This window comes from Cygnus olor, chromosome 1, assembly GCF_009769625.2.
Source record: "Cygnus olor isolate bCygOlo1 chromosome 1, bCygOlo1.pri.v2, whole genome shotgun sequence".
NCBI classification, from domain to species: domain Eukaryota; kingdom Metazoa; phylum Chordata; class Aves; order Anseriformes; family Anatidae; genus Cygnus; species Cygnus olor.
The window spans coordinates 57,700,439-57,720,986 of NC_049169.1; the positions used below are offsets into that span (position 1 = coordinate 57,700,439).

The following is a 20,548-nucleotide window of genomic DNA, read 5'->3' on the forward strand; positions in this document are numbered from 1 at the left end:
CAGGGGAAGGCGTGTGGACTCCCCTGTGAGAGCAGCAATGACGCCTTTCCCTTTTTGCCCAGCACTGCTGTCCTTCATTGGACACCCTGGTGGGGTCAGGCTGGGCTCCGTGCCTTCCTCAGCCGAGCTCCCCCATCATCTCTCAATGCCTCATCCCTTGGCACAGAATGCCTTTGCTTTCCCCAGCCCAGAGAGAGGGCAGGAATGGGCTCCAGCCTGGGTTTCCATGCTGTGAAATACGTAGCCACCTGCAGGAACAGGGCCTGAAGCCAACAGCCCCACATCTCCTTGCCTTAGATGTAAGACCACCTCCACCCACAGCTCTGGGGACCAGCCCCAATGCCCCCACCAGCGTGCAGGGCTCCCCAGGGTGCCCTATCTTAACATGATATCCCCTATCTTAATCCCCTATCTTAACATGCCACAATTACAGTAAATAAAGGCAATTGTTAATAATATGGATATTTGCAACCTAATATTTTTCAGCATCACCTGGACCCAAGATCTCATTTTTATCATATGGAGGGTGAGGTATCTGCGCTACTCTGCTGTCAGGAGTACTCACAGTAAGAGATTTGACACACACAATAATTTTGTTAAACAGACAAACATACAGAGTGGTGAGGCACTGGCACAGAGAAGCTGTGGATGCCCCATCCCTGGAGGTGCTCAAGGCCAGGCTGGATGGGGCCTTGGGCAACCTGGGCTGGTGGGAGGTGTCCCTGCCCATGGCAGGGGGTTGGAACTGGGTGGTCTACAAGGTCCTTTCCAACCCAAACCATTCTCTGATTCCACGATTCTGTACAACTATTTTTACCTCCAAGATAATTAGCTCTAGGATATACTTCAAATTCTGGGGAAAAATAAATAAATAAATAAATTAATTAATTAATTAATAAATCCTGGTTTCTGTTCAGTAAATATTGCAATGTTTGTAGAAGACAAATTGTATTTTTTCATACAAAAATATTGTGAATTCCAGCTTTATGTACAAAGCAGAACTCAGTTATAACTACAGCATCATGAAGTAAGGCAAGGCAAAAGAGCGTTAAAAATAAATAATAATGGCTTCCAATAGTTTGGGTAAAAAACACACATCTCATTAGCTGGATTCCAGTACTAAGAAGCAGATGGGTCCAAGTGAGAGACAAACCTAAGAAATGCCACCAGAGCGAGAAAAGGATGAAAAAGAGCAATGTGTGAGCACTCGCCAGTGTCTAACACTCCCAGCTTTAAGTGAAAGGACCAAAGGTGACGGCAAATTGCTAACTGCCCACACATCTTCAGCGATATGGGTATGAAGGAAAGGAGAAACAGGTAGGGAGGTTGAGGCGGCATGACAAGGAGCACCAGCCTGGAACTGAAAGCGCAAAGGAGACATTATAATGAGTTCCATTTAAACCCTCCTTCATAACCTGAGAGGCAATAAATGGCTTGCAGGGATTTCTCCAGCCTATTGATTATTAAGAAAGGCCCAAGGGACTCTGCCTGCTGTCTTACAGCAAGTTTACTAGGGAGTCTCTTACACATCACCCAGGAGGAATACTCCTGATTTATCTCATAAAGCGTGGTCAGTCAGCCCCCCCGATTTTTTTATTTGATTTTTTCCTGCATGGATCCAGAAGGAAGCCTGAAGAATTGAAAATCACAGCTTTTTACCATGAAGGCACACAAAAAAAATGACAGAATCCATTTTCAGTGTGTTATTTATCAAAGTCAATGGGAGTTTTGCCAGCGGTCACAATGGTGCCATGCAACAAGGACGGCACACACTCAGCCAGTGAACTACAGACCAGAGGAACAGAGGAGCCACAGGCTTGTTGCTTGTGGGACTAGAAGCACTGAAGTATGTTATATCAGAACAGCTTTTCCCAACATTACAGGTTTGCTCTGCCTTGTGTGGGCTGTTGCCTACAGTCAGCACCAAAACATCTCTGGGGCCATAGTACTTCTGACCCCACATCCAGGTAAGGTTTTGCTCGCTCTCCTAAATACCAGGTGATCCCTGCTGCTCTCCCTGCCTCCCTCTCCCCCTCATCCCTTGCCTCTTATATTTACGGGAGAAGTTCCCCAAGGCAGAGATGCCTTTGACACGTGGTGGTGCAATAGTGCTCCCAGCAGGGCCCAGCTTCACATGGAGCTCAGACGTGCTGGGACACAAATGGATCCCAATGATCCCAATTTGAAGTGATGCAGGGAGAGACCTGCAGCCCGCTCATTTATCCTACTGGGACCACCACTCTCTTGCAGCCAGGCACTTTAATACCTACCTCAAAGAGCTAAATGGGTCCCTCAGCCTGTGCTGCAGCCTGGGTATAGCTGCATGGGATGCATTCCCAAGAGTAGGGCATGTTTGCTTGTTTAAAAAAAATAAACATTTCATTGACCCGTTCAATGGCACATCTGGAAACTCTGATTTAGGAAGTGGGTTTGTGCCATTTTTAAACAGAAAAAATACTTCAGCTGCTCATGAGATGCTGAGAGTTGTATCACATATGCAGAAAATCTGTCAAGTCCCCATAGAAGAGATGGGTAAGTGTGGCTCTACCTTTATTTTTTAAGGCACTTGAGAATGTGGTTTCATAACAGGCATTGCTGAGAATCTGCAGCTCTCCCAAAGGGAGCTGGAAATGTAAGCACAATCAGCAATCTTAGAAGATCCTCTCTGACATGCTCAGGAAATAAAGGCCCCACAGCCCCTGCAGCGTAAAACCCCTGAAAAATCTAGTTGTAGAGAAGCATTTCATTCATAGGCAGACCATGCAGCTTCTCTCCCTTTCTGGGCTCTGGGAAAAGCTTTCTTTTGACTTGCCTGAGATTTTCCTTGTACTTCTTCAGCATTCACATGATGAGCTCCCACCCATGTGCAGACCTATCCACATGGCTGGCCACCCTGAGCACAGCCTGGGGCCTTCTAATTATTTTTTAACAAATCTAACTGAAGACCTGACAGAAAAAAAAAAAAAAAAAAGTGACTTCTGAATAAGAACATCCAGAGATTTAGTGCACCTAAAAATACTAATTTCATAGCTTTAGTGGATTTGTCCTAATAACCACTTGTCTGCAGCACCCACTGCTCTCAAGTCCCTCCACTCCTCTCAGGTCCTTCCACTGCCCACCTGCTGTAAAACACCACCATGACAGCAAGCTTCTGGGGCAAGGAAGAGGAGAAAGACCCTCCGCAGGGGTCACAGACCCTTCTTCTCGGTGCCACGCCAAGTCCCCGGTGTACCAAGCCCACGCGGCCCCTTCGAGGGGACGGCTGCCACGAGCAGCACCACAGCAGGGACCCCCGCCGGGGTTGTTCCCAGCTCTCCCCTCCCGCTCACGTTCTCCCAGCCCTTTTTTTTTATTCTTCTGACTTAATTGGGCGCGCTCCAGATGGCACACACCTGCACATAGCCTCACTAATTACGCTGCACAAATAAATGCCTCATCCAGAGAAAATAAAGGAGGAAGAAATTAGCTAATCACCCTCCCTGGCTATATCACTGAGGTGTTTTACAAACATGCAGCCCACTCCATAAACCAAGAGCACACATTCACGTCTGCTGCCTTCTCTTGGCTGGTGCCGCACCAGGGCACGTGCCAGGAGCCTCTGGTACCAGCACACGAGCTCCGAGGCAGCCCCGAGCCCTTCCCTGTGTCCTGCTGCAGGCACACACAAGCACAACGTCCCCGGAAATGTCCCCATGCTCCTGGAGAGACACTGAATAAAGTCACCCGCGTGTGAGCTGGAGGCCCCAAGCAGCCTCTTGGGATGTTCTGAGCTTCCCAGGCAGCAAAACCCTCCTTCTCCTCCTCCTGAACTTCACCTAGACAAGCTTCCGCCAGAGGAAGACCATCTCCCTGTTATTCAGGGTGAGACAGGGATGTGAACAACCAGTGTCAAAACCAGCCCTTGGATGGCTTCCACGCTCCCTGGGCTGTTGATGAATGCCCCCATTTTTCAATTTTCAAGAGAAACCTCCCCAGATTGCTTGTAGTTTGCTGTACCCTAGAAAAAAGTGAACCCAGCTGCTCCTACCAGAGCTGGTGCACAAGGCTGTTGGCATTTGAAAAGCGTTTCAAGGCAGAACCTGCCCCGCAGCACTGGGTGGCCCCATTGCCAGCTGGCTTTGTGTCCCTCCTGGGGAAATGCAGCCTCTTTCCCTGCCGCTTTCTCTCGACATTTGGCACCCAGACCCAGTACAGACAGCAGTGTTGATGTAACATGTCCTCTGAAGGGCTACGAGGAGGCATGTGGAGGAGGAAGAACAGTGAAGCAGAAATGTGGCACAATGAACCCAATTTTGCACTACCAAAATTCTAACTTCGTCTCTCTAACTTGTTCTGGGAAAAATAAAGAAATCTAACTTTGCTTTTCAAAGGGAGAAAAGAAAAAGAAGTATGTGTTTTCAGCCATTCCCCACTCCCACCAGGCTGAAACCAGGCCCACCCAAAGATCCTGAGGCACTGAGGAGAGTGAGCCACTCCTGGACGTGGGCCTTGGGGTCTGCACGGCAGACCTGTTGGGGGCTGCTCTTCGGCAGGCTGCTGCTGAAACAGGCTCCCCAGGAGCTCAGGGCTCAAAGCAGAACCCCAAAACCCTGGCACAAGTGAAGGATGGAAACGAACCCGTGAGAGCTGGGACGGCCAGCTGCCTGGCAGGGCGCGTGCGGTGCCGGGCACGTGTCGGAAACCTGCTTTTGTCAAAAAACAGGGCAGTGGTGCTGGCATAAGCTCAGGCATTTCTCCTTTCCAAGGCACCTGCTCTGGAAGCAGCGTCCGATTGCTAACATACAGGAGATCAAACAAGAGCAAAAGTGAGGAAAAAAAGATAAAAAAAACAATCCTGGCAGGTTTAGAGACAAAGCATGATGATACACACACACGCTTTAATTAGTTCCTCCTCTGAAAGTGGGAAAAGGCCTCACTCAAAAAGATAACTTGCTTTAAAAAAAATAAAGTGTTACTTGTTGTTGTTGTGGGTTTTTTATTTTTTTTCCACCCTATATTTCAAGGATGCTCTCTAAAGAACCAAGTGCTGTAAGAGAGCCTTTGACATTTTTTTTTCTCTCTCTGTCCTTGCCTTCCACAGCTGGGAGAAAAATCTAAAGGGCCTTAAATGAGTTTAAATATGAAAGACAAAAAAAAAAGGCTTTGAAAATGAGCAATGAAGGAACACTCTGTGTTTGAACTCCACACAGAAAATTAAAATCAAGGGAAAGCAGAGCTGAAACTGTACAGCATCAAATTTTTATACATACATGTATATGTATTTCGATCAGAGGACTCAATGTCTGACTGCTTTCAATGGGACTTTTGTAAGGATGGAAAAACAGGGCTCTGTCTTACCACAGCTCTGTGCTCTGTCTGCTATCTCCAGTCCCCAAATTCTGCTCCGGACAGGGGCAGGACGCAGACCTCCCCAGCAGAGGGGTGACAAGAGGGGACAGCAGGGCTGCAGCTCCCTTCTGCTCCCACCGTGCCCCACAAACGGCCCCAATTCAGCGGGGAACAGCAGGCATGCTCCACAGGTGTGTGCAAATATATACAGCCTGCTCCTCCTGTCCACTGAGGGCCTTGAAGCATGGCCCATTGCTGTGTATTTGAGCATGAGGGTGCACATGGTGCACGCTGCAGCCCCAGTGAGGCAGCCCCCTTTGGTGTCGAGGAAAACAATCTACAGGCAAGGAGGCTGGCCCATAACCCAAGGGAACAGATCAAGTTTCCTAGTCGCTCAACGGCAGAGGAAGGCAATTCTTGCCACTTCTACTACTGTGGTTTCTAGGAGCAGCAAGGAGGATGATAGAATCACATAATTATCTAGGTTAGGAAAGACCTTCAAGATCATCAAGTCCAACCGTCAACCTGACCTACAGCGTCCCATCACTAAACCACATCCAGGGTGACTGGAAAGAGTCTGTTTAAATTCACCTACCAGCTGGAGAGGGGAGAAGGTTGCTGGAGCTTCAGCCAGTGAGTGTTGGTTTCCTCGATGCCACATACTGGTCTCCAGGGGCAGAGCCACAACTGTGCAATCACAAAATGTGTTTTTTTCTTCTTCCCATTTCTGCTCCAGAACTCCCCAGTCTTGGACAAACCTCCCACGAGCCTCTGTGCCCCAGCTTCTCTGCCCGGGAATAGGAATGAGCACAGCTACTCACCTGTGTGAGCTGCATGGTGTGGATGCTAAGTGCTTAGATGAAGTATTTTTTCCCCCCTCTCCTCCTGTGAACACAATTTTCCTCCTACATGGGTTAACTTTGAGAGAGAGCAAGAGCTGTTTTCCATCCTGTTATCTTCTCCAGCTGCAGGGAGCACACAGCGGTGCCATTTGCTTTGGACAGGAAGAATTTTAGTGTCTACCAGAGCACATGGACCCAGCTTCTGCCTGCTGCCCCACTGCTCCGAGAACGGGATCGCTTGGCAGAGTGATTACAGCCACAGGGCATCGCCGGAGAGATTAACTCTGGAATAAAAGCTAAGTGATGGAGGGAGGCAGAGACACAGGCATTAACCTCTGTTTGCTAATGCCGACAGCTCTCAGGGTGGGAGAGGAACAGCAGAAATATCCCGTTAAACATTTAGCTCAACAGGTTAACATAAGGTGACATACACGGAGTTGTTGTTTGCATGGCGGGCATTATTGGCAGAGCTGGGTTTTTAAGGAATGCTTTCCCAGTGCATTCTTCTTGCCAGAAGAATATTTAGGGAAATTGTGCAAGCGCAAGGGATACGTCATACACATACAGAGATGAACATTTTTTCTTCCTTCTAAAGAATGGTTTGTTCCTCTTTTTATAAGGTATTAATAGAGGAGAACTTACTTCTGATGCTCAGATGCAGCTTCTCAGTTTCCTTAAACACACTCAGATCTTAGCTGATGCAAACCAGCATGTTTACACAAAAGGAAAAGCAAGCCTGTGGTCGTTTTCTGCTGTTGATTTTTGTGCCTTTGTGGTTGGGCCTCTTTGAGATAGCCAGATACAAATGTAGGAAGGAAGCTTTTTCTGTTGTCGGGTTAAAAATGCACAGTCATAGAAAGACAGTTCTCACTGAGTACTCACATTTTCTATAGTATCCACAGTCATAGAGAAGGTTAGTGGGAATGCCAAAAGAGACTGATTAGCTCCTGAAAGAGGGGAGAGATTAGGCATTACTGTGAATTAAATGTAGTAATGTTATTAGGTAAGATTTGATGGAAGTCAGCAAGCTGAGATCTTTTCAAGTAATAGGTGTTTTCGCTGTGCATGTATTGCACCAGGAAAGTAAACCCCAGTACCAACAGCCCCCGCAGACTGCTTGCTCCTGCTGTTATAGCACTGCACTAGAGGATGCAAAAGGCAGACAAATTAGCCCTGCCACCTCCTGTCCACACCAGCCGCCTCCCAGCTCTGGGCAGCGGGGCCTGATCCTGCTGCAGCAAAACCAGCCTCTGGTCACTCAGAAAAGCCCTCACGAGGTGGGTTTGCCATGGCCACCTGAGGCACCTTTACTTCTCACGTCTGAGCCCTGGGCTTTCCTTTTTCAGTCTCATCCACAACTGCAGGTAGAAACTTTTCCCCACTTTTTTTTTTTTCCCCTGCAAAAAGGACAACTGAAATGCAACACTAACCTCATAATTTCGGGAGCTGCAGCTGTAACAATGAAAGCACCAGCACGTGCACACACATGCTGACTCCATGAGACTGTTGTGCACACTGCTGTTTCTCCTGGCCCCGTTGCAATTAATGGCAGTATCGCTGTCATCCCAGGGCTGTTCTTCTCTGCCTGCTGAGTTCTGCCGCAGGTGAGTTTCAAAGGGATGAATTCCCATCTAATTACAGGAAAAAAAGTCTTAAAAACAAAAACAAACAAACAAAAAAAAACAACCACCAACACATTGTTCTTACATTTCTCTCAGAATGAACACATATATCACAATATCACATAAAAACAGAAAGCAAAGCACAGGACTGAACTGACATCTCCTCCTGGGAAAAGCTTGAAGCTCCTTCAATGCTATGTTTATAAATACCATTTTTACTAGTATTTGGCACCTTAGCCATGGAGGACACCATGCTGGATGGATCTTCTTTTCCCTGTGAAAATCCTCTGTTTCCTCCCTTAGGCCAGTAATGTAAATACAAAAATAGATCACTCTGAATTGGTCTGTTTGCAATGATTTGTTTAATGGCTAACCACAGTGTCTTGGGCTACTGATACATAATTTAAATATGTCACACAAATACAACACTTTGTCTCAATTCATTCCCTGCACATATTCAATAAATTGAGCATGGGAAAATAATAAGGCAAGCAAGGCCCTGGTTATCAGTTCTGACAGGGTTCACAGTCCTTCTGAATAGGTCTTTAAGTCATTTTACTTCGCATTTGAACATGATGCTCCTGACAGCCATGGATCAAACTGAGCCGACAGAGCTTTAAAATAAATACTGGAAGCTGTTCGCTGAGGCAAGGGCTAGGTCCCAGTGCCCCAGCCTTGACCTTCGGCTTGTGGCACCCCCACGTCTTCGTGTGGGGCTGGGTCACAGGCAATGTGGACGTGGGTCCTGCTGACTCTCTGCACAGAGGTGAGCACCCCCCTTGCCCTCAAGAGGTGCAGAGAAATCCTTAGGGGTGCTGAAAGGGTCCCGAGGTCCTGCAGGACCATTTCTGTGGCACACTGCCCTGCACACTTTCTGTGCCTATGTTAAAGCTCATATTCATGGTTACACTCATTTAGGCTTTACCATTAAATCCATTCCACATTGCAATTAAAAACTGTTCCAACATGTAGCATTAAATGCACCTTTAACATTTAAGGATCCTGTATCTTGCTGCAGGAAGTCAGATCTTCAATGAGATCTCATCTGCTTTGATTAATAATTGATGACATTTTTGCATAGGAAAGTCAAAAAAAGAGAGACACTCTTTCTATTGATCTGAGAGACTCAAGTAAATGAGACAGATGAACATTTTTGCCTACATCTGTTAACTATTGATATGACCGCAATACTGAACAGAGGCTATTTCATGATATATACAAATTTAAGGCTGGAAACAGAGAGTCTTACACTGCATCATGTTCAACTTCTTTGAAAATTTAATTTGACGTTGAACAGCCGGAGAAGTTGTGTATACAGATAATTCAAGGTTACGCCTAGCTTCCCGGCGAGCTGCAATGTTGTTAACATACTAGAAGTGGTGGAGATTGTGCAGACACTTAAAAGCCTGAAAGAGATTTGAAGACTTGAGGGTAGATCTTGAGCTGGGGAAGAAATCGCTTATAAAGTGCAGATCATTAGTTTGACCTCTATCATGTACGATGTTTTGAAACAGATATTGGAGGAAATAATACTTAAGATGCAGAAACAAACAGGTGAAATGTAATGTGATTTTAGGAAAGACAGCTGGCATCAGACTAAACTTGCTTGGGTAAACTGCTTGCCTTGATCAGGGAAAAATGGTAGATTTCACCTGCACAGACTTCAGTAGGATTTCACATAGACCCATGTGGGAAGTTATCAGTAAAGCTGGAGAAGCCATGTGTGTCTTTTCCTTCTCCCTTTGTTGTTCCTTGAATGCCATTACTCCAGTTCATACCAGCTCAAGATGGATCCTCTCCAGGCTCCAGCAGCTTGCTCTGAGCTTGCTGGTAGAGAATCTGATCACAATGAAGACCGAGGGTCCTCTCCCAGCAGAAGCTGCTATGGCTTCCCTTGTCTGACATCGGACCAGGGGACCCAAGCGGGACCTGGTGCCCAGCCCCCCAGGGGCACAGCATCACCCTCACGGCCCGGGGAGCTGCTGGGACACTTCCCTGGGTAAGGAGCAGCGCTTTGCTGCACTCAGTCTCCAGGAGAGGCTTCAGAGCCAAGGGAAGCAGATTATAATTAACCAGCAAGGACACATGGGGAGGGTATTTCCGAGCAATGAATATTGAATTGGAAGAGCTGAGAGGCAGTCCATAAAATAAGACTGATGAGTCATTAGCTGCCAGTCTAATGCCTTCCCTGTGCATCAGTATTTCTACCAGAAGTAGGCAAAATTAAAAATATTACTGGGTCAAATTTATCACCACAAGATTTGAGGGGGAAAAAAAAAGGTAAGACCAGTGGAAGTATTTCCACGAACTCATTTTCTCTTCCCAGCTACATTTAGCTGATGGCAAGTGTTGTTGTTCTCCAAAGTTTCTGGTCCTGGTGCTTCTTCTGGAGCCCCAGCTCCCCTTGCAGGCTGAATGACCACTGTTTGACAACTGACAATTCAGTGCACATGTGCATTTATAAACATGCCCTCCTAAAAAAAGTGCCACGGCACACAGTTCTCCCTAGCAGGAGTGCAAAAAGAAGCAAGTTTCATGTGCCAGGCATTGGGCACTGCTGGCATGAGGGAACGCCAATGCCCTCAAGGGGATGAGCACTGACAACCACTCAGACTAGCCAGAACCACCAGCCTCTCTGAGGCTTTTGCTTCTTGTATTTCTATATCATGCTTATACCTACTGCAATTTGTCAATGGTAGAAAGCAAAATAGAAAGCAGGTTTAAATATGTAAAATGAGTTTGGTATATGAAAAGCAGTTCAGGTTGACACTGTTTAAATTAGAAGTGAATGCATTTGGACAACTTACCTTTACCTTTGACTCCAGCACTGCATGGGCCAGATACTGTGACAGCAGCTGGGCTGTGCGTTGGTTTCATGGAGCTGGTAAGTCCATTCCTATTGATTTCCCATAAGATTATGGCTAAGGATGTCAAACTAGATTCTGTGTCTATGTCTGTACTGGGGCAGGTATATTCTGGGCAAGTTTCATGGCCCTCACCTCCCTGCTAACGTAGATATGACTAAAGAGTTAATCCAGTGCCACCACAATCCATGAGCACCGTGCATTGACTTTAGTGCAGACAGGATCAGTCTCTACATCATCTTACTGGCTACAATCTACCTTACAAGATAAAGAGTGAAACAACAACAATAAGAAACAGTGTGGAAAGCCCTATCGACTCTGGAGTCATAGGAACAAACCTACGGTGTGAAAAGCCAGCAGGATGCTTTCTGGCTGGGAAGAGCAAAACAAAATTGTTTTTTACTTGGTAAGCAGTAGAAAAGCAGGACTTCACTGTGGTTATGAGATGAACTCTTACAAGCTGAATGTACAATCAAATCGATATTTATGGTTTTACATTCATATATGCAATGGGAGAAAACCCTCTGTATTCTAATCATAATTTCTGATGGCGCAACAACAAAGACAGTGAAACAAAAGGAAGAAAAAAAGAGTCATTTATAAACTTGTTGGGTGATAGTGACAGCGGATACCTCGCTTTAAAGTAGGAAATACTTCCACTCAAGTGAGCTTAGCAGAGTAAAATAAGTCATCGTGGAGGTTTGCAAGGCATGTTCGTTGAGGCAGCGATTTGCATGAAGCAGTTGAAAAACCTTATAGAGGAAAATCACTTGCTGAGTGTACCCCTACAAATGAAATAGCCTTGGTAGAAGGGGAAGGATTTGTAACAGCTCCGTGTTTAAGCATGTACAGCAGCTCTGTTTGGGTCAATGAGATGCAAATCTGACCCGAGTCCTGCTCCTTGAGCAGTCCAAGCCCTTCAGCTGACACAGCTTCCAGTGACACCAGGGCTTACCATCCTGAAGGAGGTGAGCTGGGTATCCACAGCAACTTCGCAGAATAGCCATCAGACCCGAGCATTTCAGAGCAGCTGAAAGCTTGTCTCAAGGAGAAAGTGACACCAGTGATACTATTGCTTGAGTTATTTCCAGGAAAAACTATTTTTTAAAATGCTGATTAGAAGCAGATTTTTGTTCCTAAAACTAGCTCATCCTAGACATCAGGAAAAAATACACAACTGCCATAGATAGAAAACTCTGACAATAGTGTTGCAGAACAAAGAGAGAGCATATGAGCGATTAGACAATCATTATTGGCTTTAGTTCCCGATAAGCGTGGGAGGCAGCAGTAAAACATCTGCCTTGTTCTGCGCTGCGCTGCACAGCATGGAAATGTCTTCAGCAGAACCACCCAAAGATTTGTAATGAGTGGGTGCTCACATACTGCTGTAAAAGAAATACTGAGTGGCAGAAGGGGAAAGACGATGATTTTTTTTTTTAGATCACCCCTGTCCCACACATATTTTTACCTTTTGAATGTGCCATCCCTTGTCAGGGCTGGTTCAGACAGCCCTTGTTGCATGAAGTTAATTTCCTTAGTCAAGTCCATGCGCAAGGTGGTACATGGCTTTGCAGCCCCTGTCTCAGTTTCATGTATAAGCATGTCTTGAGTCTGTCACACTTCCACACCCCCCTGGAGAACATCTCCAAGACATCTGTGAGCCCCAAGAGCAAGGATCTCTGCAGTAAGTCCTCCAAGACAAGACACCAGGAATGTTATTGGCCAGAGCAGGCAGAAAGGGGTTACAAGAGGAGTGTGCCCTCTGGAGATCTGCTGTGTGTTGATGGAGACATGAAAAGCTATGGATCCTCCAAGATATACACCAGTATTAGGAACTGGGATGACCTTGGGTATTTATTCCCTTTACTTCCAGCCCATCGGTCCCCTAAAGTCCTCCTACCATGTGCCCATTCTCCAGATGCTGTCCCTCAGCTTTCCCAAGATGTGACAAAGCTTCTTGGGCCAGTCAGTAGTGGTCAGAAACAAGCTGTTTCAGTGCTGAAATCCACTCAGTTACCACACCTTTAAGGATTGGGGCCATCCACACCCAATGCCTTGGTGTTGCCAGCAGCAGCCCCATCTGAGAAGACCAGGGGTGCAGGGCAGCCTGGAGCATGCTCCCTTCCCCAGCTGCTCCGTCTTTGGGCAGGAGCACAGGAATTTTAGTTTGGGTGTCTCTGTCTCGCATCTTGGGAAGATTTCTTCTGTGATATCACTGTGCCACAGAGCCTCATGCTGCAGCTAAAGGGAAGAAAAAAGCAATAGGTGTGACAGGTGTGACCTTCAAAGGACTGAATAGAATGGAGCAGGTGAATAAAACTCTTTCTTTCCCTTTTCTCGGATAAAGGGAAATAATCTGCTAAGGCATTTATAAGTTGCTGGTGGAGATGAAGGGAACGCTCTGGCTGTGTGCAGCAGGGGCGACAGCATGCCTGCCCCCTGCCCTGTGGAGCAGCCCTCCCTGCAGATTTGCAAATTGCTCTGCTCTCCTCCACCAGCACGCCCTCCCACTGGAGCGAGGAGTTCAGCCTGGCTTTGAAGGCCGTGACTTGCATCACCTCTGTCCCCGCCACGATCCTCTGGTTACAGGCAAGCAGGAAACACCTTCCCCTTCTCTAGGCTGGGTGTGAGGCAGGTAGCTCCTTGCCAGTGAACCAAAGGAGCGTGGATCTGCTCTGCAGGGACACTGAGGGAGCACAGGCGCTGGCTTCACCTTGAGGAACCGACGTTTCCCTCCACAGGGAAAAGGAAGGGGCACTGTGCTGGGGGATGCTGCAGCGGTGATCCACAAAAACCTCTCGGTTGCTGGAGGAGTCTGAGTGAAGAGACCAAGCTGGTTTCACTGCGGGGGCCCTGGGTCGCCCTGGGGAGTCAGCAGCGGCCTCCAGCAGCGAGTTATCGAACAATCGCTGCCGCTTTCTTCAGAGGCTGGGGGGAAAAAAAGGCCTTTGAGTGAAGAGTTAATTACAGGGATTGTGTTCCATTTCCTACAATTGAGGGAACCCATCTGTAGGGATTTTAATTAATGGAGATCTTATGGAGAGCTTCAGTTTGGCTGGAGGGTCTTATTGGGTGTACTGTCTCCTCCTTTAGCTGTGCAGTCATTAGCATTTGCCATTAAAGACAGTGTTAGATGGCAATAAATGAGGGATGGACAATACAATGGCTTTCATACAGAGCAGATGTGTGCATTTGCCTCTTCCTACTCCCACCATCTTTCCCAAATTAATATAACTGCTGGCTACAAAAGTCTTTTCTTAAAAAAATAAAAATAAAAAATGGACATTACAATTCATGCACATGAAGCCATTTTTAAAGAATGAAACGAAGACATTTCACCCTGTATATATGAAATATAAACAGATGTGGGCTGGATATTAACAAGAACGATCTAAATAGGCCCCTTTTCCATCTAAAGCTTTTTGTTTCATTCCATTGTTTTTCTGTGTGTCACAATTGAAACCTGCCAACATTACTGTTGATCCCTCTGGTTTTTTTTCCAGCTCCCTTTAGATAGAAGTCCTCCTTGGGGTAGGTTATTTTTTTCCCTCAGTTTAACCTACCGAGTTTCTTCAAAAATTACCTCAAAAAACTAAAAAAAAAAAAAAAAAAAAAAAAGTAGTTTAAATCACCCATGTCGTGCCTGGTACGTGCTTAAGATGCCCCAAAGCATTGAGTTTGTGCAGCCACGAGGACTGCATAGCATAGCCAAAAGCCCAAATCACTGGGCATCTTCTCCTGCCTCCCTTGGGTTTTGGATGGGAGCTGTATGTGTCCTTTGCTCCCAAACTGGGGGCACAGGTGCTCCCGGCCTTCCCTGCCTGCAGCACAAATCATAGAATCATAGAATCACAGAATATCCAGAGTTGGAAGGGACCCATAAGGATCATCAAGTCCAACTCCTGGCACCGCACAGGTCTGCCCAAAAGTTTAGACCACGTGACTAAATGCACAGTCGAATCTCTTCGTAAATTCAGACAGTCTTGGTGCAGCGACTACTTCACTGGGGAGCCTGTTCCAGCGTGCAACCACCCTTTCGGTGAAGAACCTCTTCCTGATATCCAGCCTAAACTTCCCCTGCCTCAGCTTAACACCGTTCCCGCAGGTCCTGTCACTGGTGATAACGGAGAATAGGTCACCTGCCTCTCCACTCCCCCTCGCGAGGACGTTGTAGACTGCGATGAGGTCCCCCCTCAGCCTCCTCTTCTCCAGGCTGAACAGGCCCAGTGACCTCAGCAGCTCCTCATACGTCTTCCCCTCTAGGCCCTTCACCACCTTCGTCGCCCTCCTCTGGACACTCTCCAACAGTTTTACATCCTTTTTGTACTGTGGTGCCCAGAACTGCACACAGTACTTGAGGTGAGGCCGCACCAGCGCAGAGCAGAGCGGGACAATCACTTCCCTCCACCGACTAGCAATGCCGTGCTTGATGCACCCCAGGATACGGTTGGCCCTCTAGGCTGCCAGGGCACACTGCTGGCTCATATTCAGCTTGCTGTCAACCACAACCCCCAGATCCCTCTCTGCGAGGCTGCTCCCCAGCGTCTCATCGCCCAGCCTGTATGTATAGCCAGGGTTACCCCGTCCCAGGTGCAGGACCCAGCACTTGCTTTTGTTAAAGTTCATGTGGTTGGTGATCGCCCAGCTCTCCAATCTGTCCAGATCTCTCTGCAAGCCCTTTCCACCCTCATCCAAGTCCACAACTCCTCCAAGTTTGGTGTTGTTGGCAAATTTGCTCAAAACACCATCTAGTCCTACATCCAAATCATTTATAAAAACATTGATAAAAACATTGATAAAAAGCACTAACACGAAGCACAGGCCGACTCACAGGGCTGTGCCAGGCCAAGCGGGCAGGGCTGACTGCAGGAGGCCTTCAGGTCTGCTTCCAGATAAACCCTGCGAGACCTTCAGATGCAGTGAGGGTCTGGGAGTGAAGCCACTGGAAAGCAACTCAGTCAGCAGCTCTGCAGTCCCTGGGCCCTGCCTATTTAATGCCACGACACGTTTGCCTGCACTGCTGTCTGATCTAGGTGCCTCTCCTGGGCCTGGGCCTCAGCCGTATGGGTGGGCTGAGTTCCGGAGCTGACCTATGCACTGTAAGCTGAAGGCAGCTGCACAGACCTCTATGGGGCACGAGATGATCCCAAGGATACGGCCGGACTAGTGTCTTACACTACACCTGCAGAGGTGCTTTGAATATCCTGCTGCCTGGATTTCACTTCAGTTCCTTCTATTATTTTTTTTTTCCAGTTTGCAGAAACCATTTTTCATTCACTGTCTTTAACGAGACATTCAGCTCCACAACAATATCCATCTCATCAATCTTTGCCCTTCAAGAGCACTAGTGCTTTCATTAATGTTCTATCCCCTATATTATATAAAAGGCTATACACATACACACATGCACATATATAATAGGTGTATGCAGTAGGTTCCTTTCCTTTTGTCTTTTTGTTCTTTGCTGTGTTTACATCAAGTTTGTAACATTCTTGCAATTACACAACTGTTAGTCACGTTATTGATTTATTGGGCCCTGAATGATCTGTCCTCCTCTGTAGCAGCTACTTGAATTTTCCTGGTTGCTCTTAACACTCTCCTACATTTCTCTCAGGAAGAATATTAACCAGTTTTCCTATTGTGTCCTTTCTCCTGCTTGTTAGTTCTCCGATGGGATCTACCCACCCATACATAGTTTTCTGGTGCGATATGCTCTGCAGCAGTGAAGTGTACTTATCTCGACCTTTGGGGAGTCAATCTGAGTCAAAGCTGAATTCTAACTAACCTCAGATTACCATTTAGGAGATTTTGCAATGACTGCCCTCCTAACTAGGCTCACTGTGTTACCCAGAGCCCCATCAGACAGCTCTGCTTCCTCTCATTTGTGCTCAGTCTGCTCCCAGTGCAATCATTCCCAAATTTCCAAAGTCAAAAGCTTTACATACTGCCTATTCTCTGTCTCAATGCCTGGAACAAGCCACAGTTGCCTTTACTACTCAGTCAAGTATTGCTGAAAATGCCGTAGATAGACAATATGCTATGCAGAACAGCAAGCCTTTGGGGGTTTCAGGCATTGAGTAATGCAGCTTCTCCTGTGGGAGTGGTGCAGAAAAACAAACCAGCTGTCTGGATTGAAATCACGAGCAATTAACAGCAGTTTCAATTACCCAGAGCAGAACTTTATAAATATTTGCAAATTACACCCTACCTATTTTCACACGAACAGTGGCAACCCTTGAGAGTGCTCTCCCCAGATCAGAGGGATGTTGGCAGAGGGAATTCTGAAGGTCAAGAATTCAGGAGATATTTCAAAATCCTCTTCTTAATTAGAAGAAGCAAAGCCTCCTCTGCTGTGCATAGACAAGCACAAGAGCTACAGATAGAAATTAAAGAGGGTCATCAGAGAGAAACTCTGCCAGTGTTCGCGTCGCAACACATACCATGAAAGAAATCCCAACAGGAAGAGATTCCACCCCTGCCCAGCCTTCAGTATCCAGTGGGGACACCACAATTGCACTTATAATCAGAGAAAAAAGGACCCATTCATATATACTTGTCTTGTGAGAAGAGACTGTTTTGGAAATGAGTGCCTTTGTATATAAGGAATCATAAAGGAAAATAAGGATCATAATTGCTGCCATGCTAAAACGCATCAAGTCATGATAGCTGTAGAGACAGCAACCCACCCCAGATAATCTGATAAAAATAGCTGAGATACATTGGGAATGGAATCCATCACCACCTCGGTGAAGCCGCAGGAATCTCTTTCCATTGTAAATGTGCTCCATACGACAATGCCAGCTCTCACGGGAGCGATAGTAAACCATAAATCATGCTAACTAGTAACAGGACCCACCAAACAATGCAAAATGCCTATAAATTGAGGCTTGACTCTACATTCAGAGAGCTGTGTCTAAACTTGGAGCATTTGGGAGGGTGGCTGGAGGCAAGAGCCAAGTCTCTGCTCAGATCCTGGGAGGAGGACTTAAAGCTGAGACACCACCTATCAGGTGAGCTCTGAAACTAATGACACATAAACCATTGCATTTTGTTGCTAGCTCATTTTGGTGACATTATACACTCTCAGCATGTCTAAAAACTGATGCCCAGGTAAAGGAAGTACTAGTTTGCATTTGGGCACGAGTTACGGATCCACGGTACCTGTATGATCCTATGCTTCTCTTTGAAATGCAGTTACATATACCCAGGCACTTCAGAATATCTCAATCACCCTATATGCCTAAGTGCTTTGTGGATGGTATACTAAATGCTTGCTTTCAGCAGACAATGAAGAAATAAGGTGTTGCTCCCTGTGTGTAAAGATGGCAGGCTCAGGTTCAGTGGAAGAAAGCCTTCATTTGTAATGAAGGCCTGATTTTCACAGGAAGCTAACCAAATTCAGCTCTTCTGTCAGTGCCCATGCGAATCCACACTGAAATCAGATTCAGATGAGGAGGAATTTGGTCAAACCTGAGAGTCTGACTACATTTTGCTGTCATTAATTATTTAGAGACTGTCTAAAACTGGATTTAGATCCTGAAATTGGGTTTGAAAGTCTTGGCACATGAAACATCTCCCATGGCTTCATTTTTGTCACAAATTTCCACATATGTTAACGAGAGCAGAAAGAGGAGAGTGATTTCTTTTACAACATACTCTGGTTGCCTACTGAGTCAAAGGAACATGCATACACATCCTAAAAATCAACCCAGAATTTTCTGCTGGTGGTGGTAAAATGCGAATTAAACAAGGGTTCATTGAGCAGTACTGTTGTGGTTTCAAAATTGCATTACTCTTTATCTGGATTCACAAATGCACATTTGATTAGGACTACAAGCACAAGACAAAATGCCTCACAGTGTAAATGCTACCCAAGTCGTAAAGATAACATTTCAATAATTCTTTTTTCCATCTACAGACATCATTACTTCAAGTAGTGTTTTATGGTACGGAGCATAAAACTGTAGTAAATCTTTCAGGTACTACCTACAAACATACATCAAGGCAATTTTTCCTTTACCACTTGTGAGTGGATTTTTCTATGTGGCTCCTCAACACTTCAGCACTTAAAACAGAGGATAAAGCAGGGCTTTCCAAAGTGTGACTGTTTACAGGCTCTGAATCTTGTAGGAGTCCACAAAGAGCCTTGCTAATGGCAGCTGCCCCTGGAGTACCAGCTCAGTGAGTTAAGCAACGGACCTGAGCTCGCCTGGTTGCGGTGTGGACCAAGGCTGAGCCTGCCAGGCCTCCTGCCCTGCTACAAACTATGTCACCTGCTCATGAGGTCTGTAACACGGCTCCTCAGACTGAGGTTTTCGCCCGGAGCTGCATTGGATGACGTAAAAGCCTGACTTTGCCAAAACCCTCGGTGCCACCTAGCTCCACAGCCTCAGTGAGCACCTAAAACAACCACTGCCTCCTCCCAGCTCATTCAGCTTCACCATGCATGCAGCACAAAGAAAATATAAGTAAATAAAAAATCTTTTGGGAGCTTGAGATGCTCAGGAAGAAGTCTAGCAACAAGAGCCATGGCACAGGAGGGGTCCTCTCCTCATTAAGTACTCTAATGAGTAACAGCGTTTAATGCCACCGATAAAATTGAGGCTTGACTGCAGTAATAACCAGAAAACACACACGTGGAAATACTTTGTAATAGGTGGTCCACATTCTTAAGCACTCAGCCAGGCTTTGCTGAGCTGACCAAGAGTGGAGAGGGGACAGCAAAGCAGCCAGCATGGCAGCGGCCCCACAAAAGGAAGGGTCCGGTGCTCCCACACCCCCCTGAGGGGCTGACTGCAAGGCTGGGACTACAACCAAAAAAATCCCCAGGCACCAAAAAGAAAACCAAGGCAGCATGCATTGTAAATGCTTCAGAAAATCATAATACTGCGTAATACCCAGATTATCTGCAAAGGATCATTTCTTCCCCTTCCAGCCCCCTCAGAAAAGGCCTATGTTACAAAGGGAATAATTACCAGGTTACTCAAGACACAAGGATGCTAATTTACCCATATACCCTTATTTGCTAATGCACTTCCCTCATCAGAGTCTTTGCTTCTCTTCTTCAGCTGGCTGTTTTCCTTACATCATCCCTTCTTCCTCCTCTAAGGTTTCTGTAAAACCTTTCCTAACTTTTTATCATTTTTCTTCCCTGCATCCACCAGGCTCCCTTGAAGCCCCCTGCTCCCAGAGCAGTCGCCCCAAGGTCTGAACGCAACGTGAATCATGTTTGCTGGGGCAAGCCTCTCCTCAAAGCAGCACTCTGTTTGCATCTACCATCAGGTAGAGATGGCTTTCCTAAGGTAGAAATACTGCTAGTTCAGGCGGGGTAAAAGGCACTTGAGACACACATATAACACAGGTAATTAAAGACCTTGCAATGGCCACATGGTCTGAAGCTTTAAAAAGCAAAACAGACCTCAAGAAAATCCTCCTTCTCTGTAATTGCTGAGAGACTATAAATTGCTCTCGTATTAAATATTTATGGGCTTGCTTGCTGGCTACTCCCAGTCAGAATAACCGCAGTTAACAGGATTATCGTCTTGTGCTAGATTTAATTACCAAAGATAAGAAAATCAGAGAAAAGTATAACTTACCTGCATTTGGTGCCCAAGCTGCCACTAACTCAAGGTCCTCAGCTGTGATTCTGCACATTGGCTGCACCTAAGTGTTTTGCAGCTCTTTTGTAGGAGTTTCAGATTGTGACATTTGCACTAAGATCTGCTGCAAATAAAGCAATGTCAGTCTGAGGAGAGATGCTCCTTTTTTGTATCTGTACCATCTTCTTTTCTGCATCTCCCATCTTTCTGTACTGCCTGAGATTTTGTAAAAATTATTGAAATGAACTCCTTGCATTTTTAAATTTAATGTCGAATTAAATTTGCATTTGAAG

At 46.3% G+C, this 20,548-nt stretch overlaps 1 long non-coding RNA gene across 1 annotated transcript; it reads right to left on the bottom strand.

Annotated features, from left to right (window-relative positions):
- Window positions 1–6,875: 6,875 nt before the first annotated feature.
- Window positions 6,876–17,128, bottom strand: LOC121071474. Its single transcript, XR_005820625.1, has 4 exons — window positions 16,865–17,128; window positions 12,125–13,584; window positions 7,601–7,801; window positions 6,876–7,117 (listed from the first exon to the last, which is right to left on the bottom strand). It is a non-coding gene; the product is annotated as an uncharacterized LOC121071474 (long non-coding RNA).
- Between the last annotated feature and the right edge of the window lie 3,420 nt (window positions 17,129–20,548).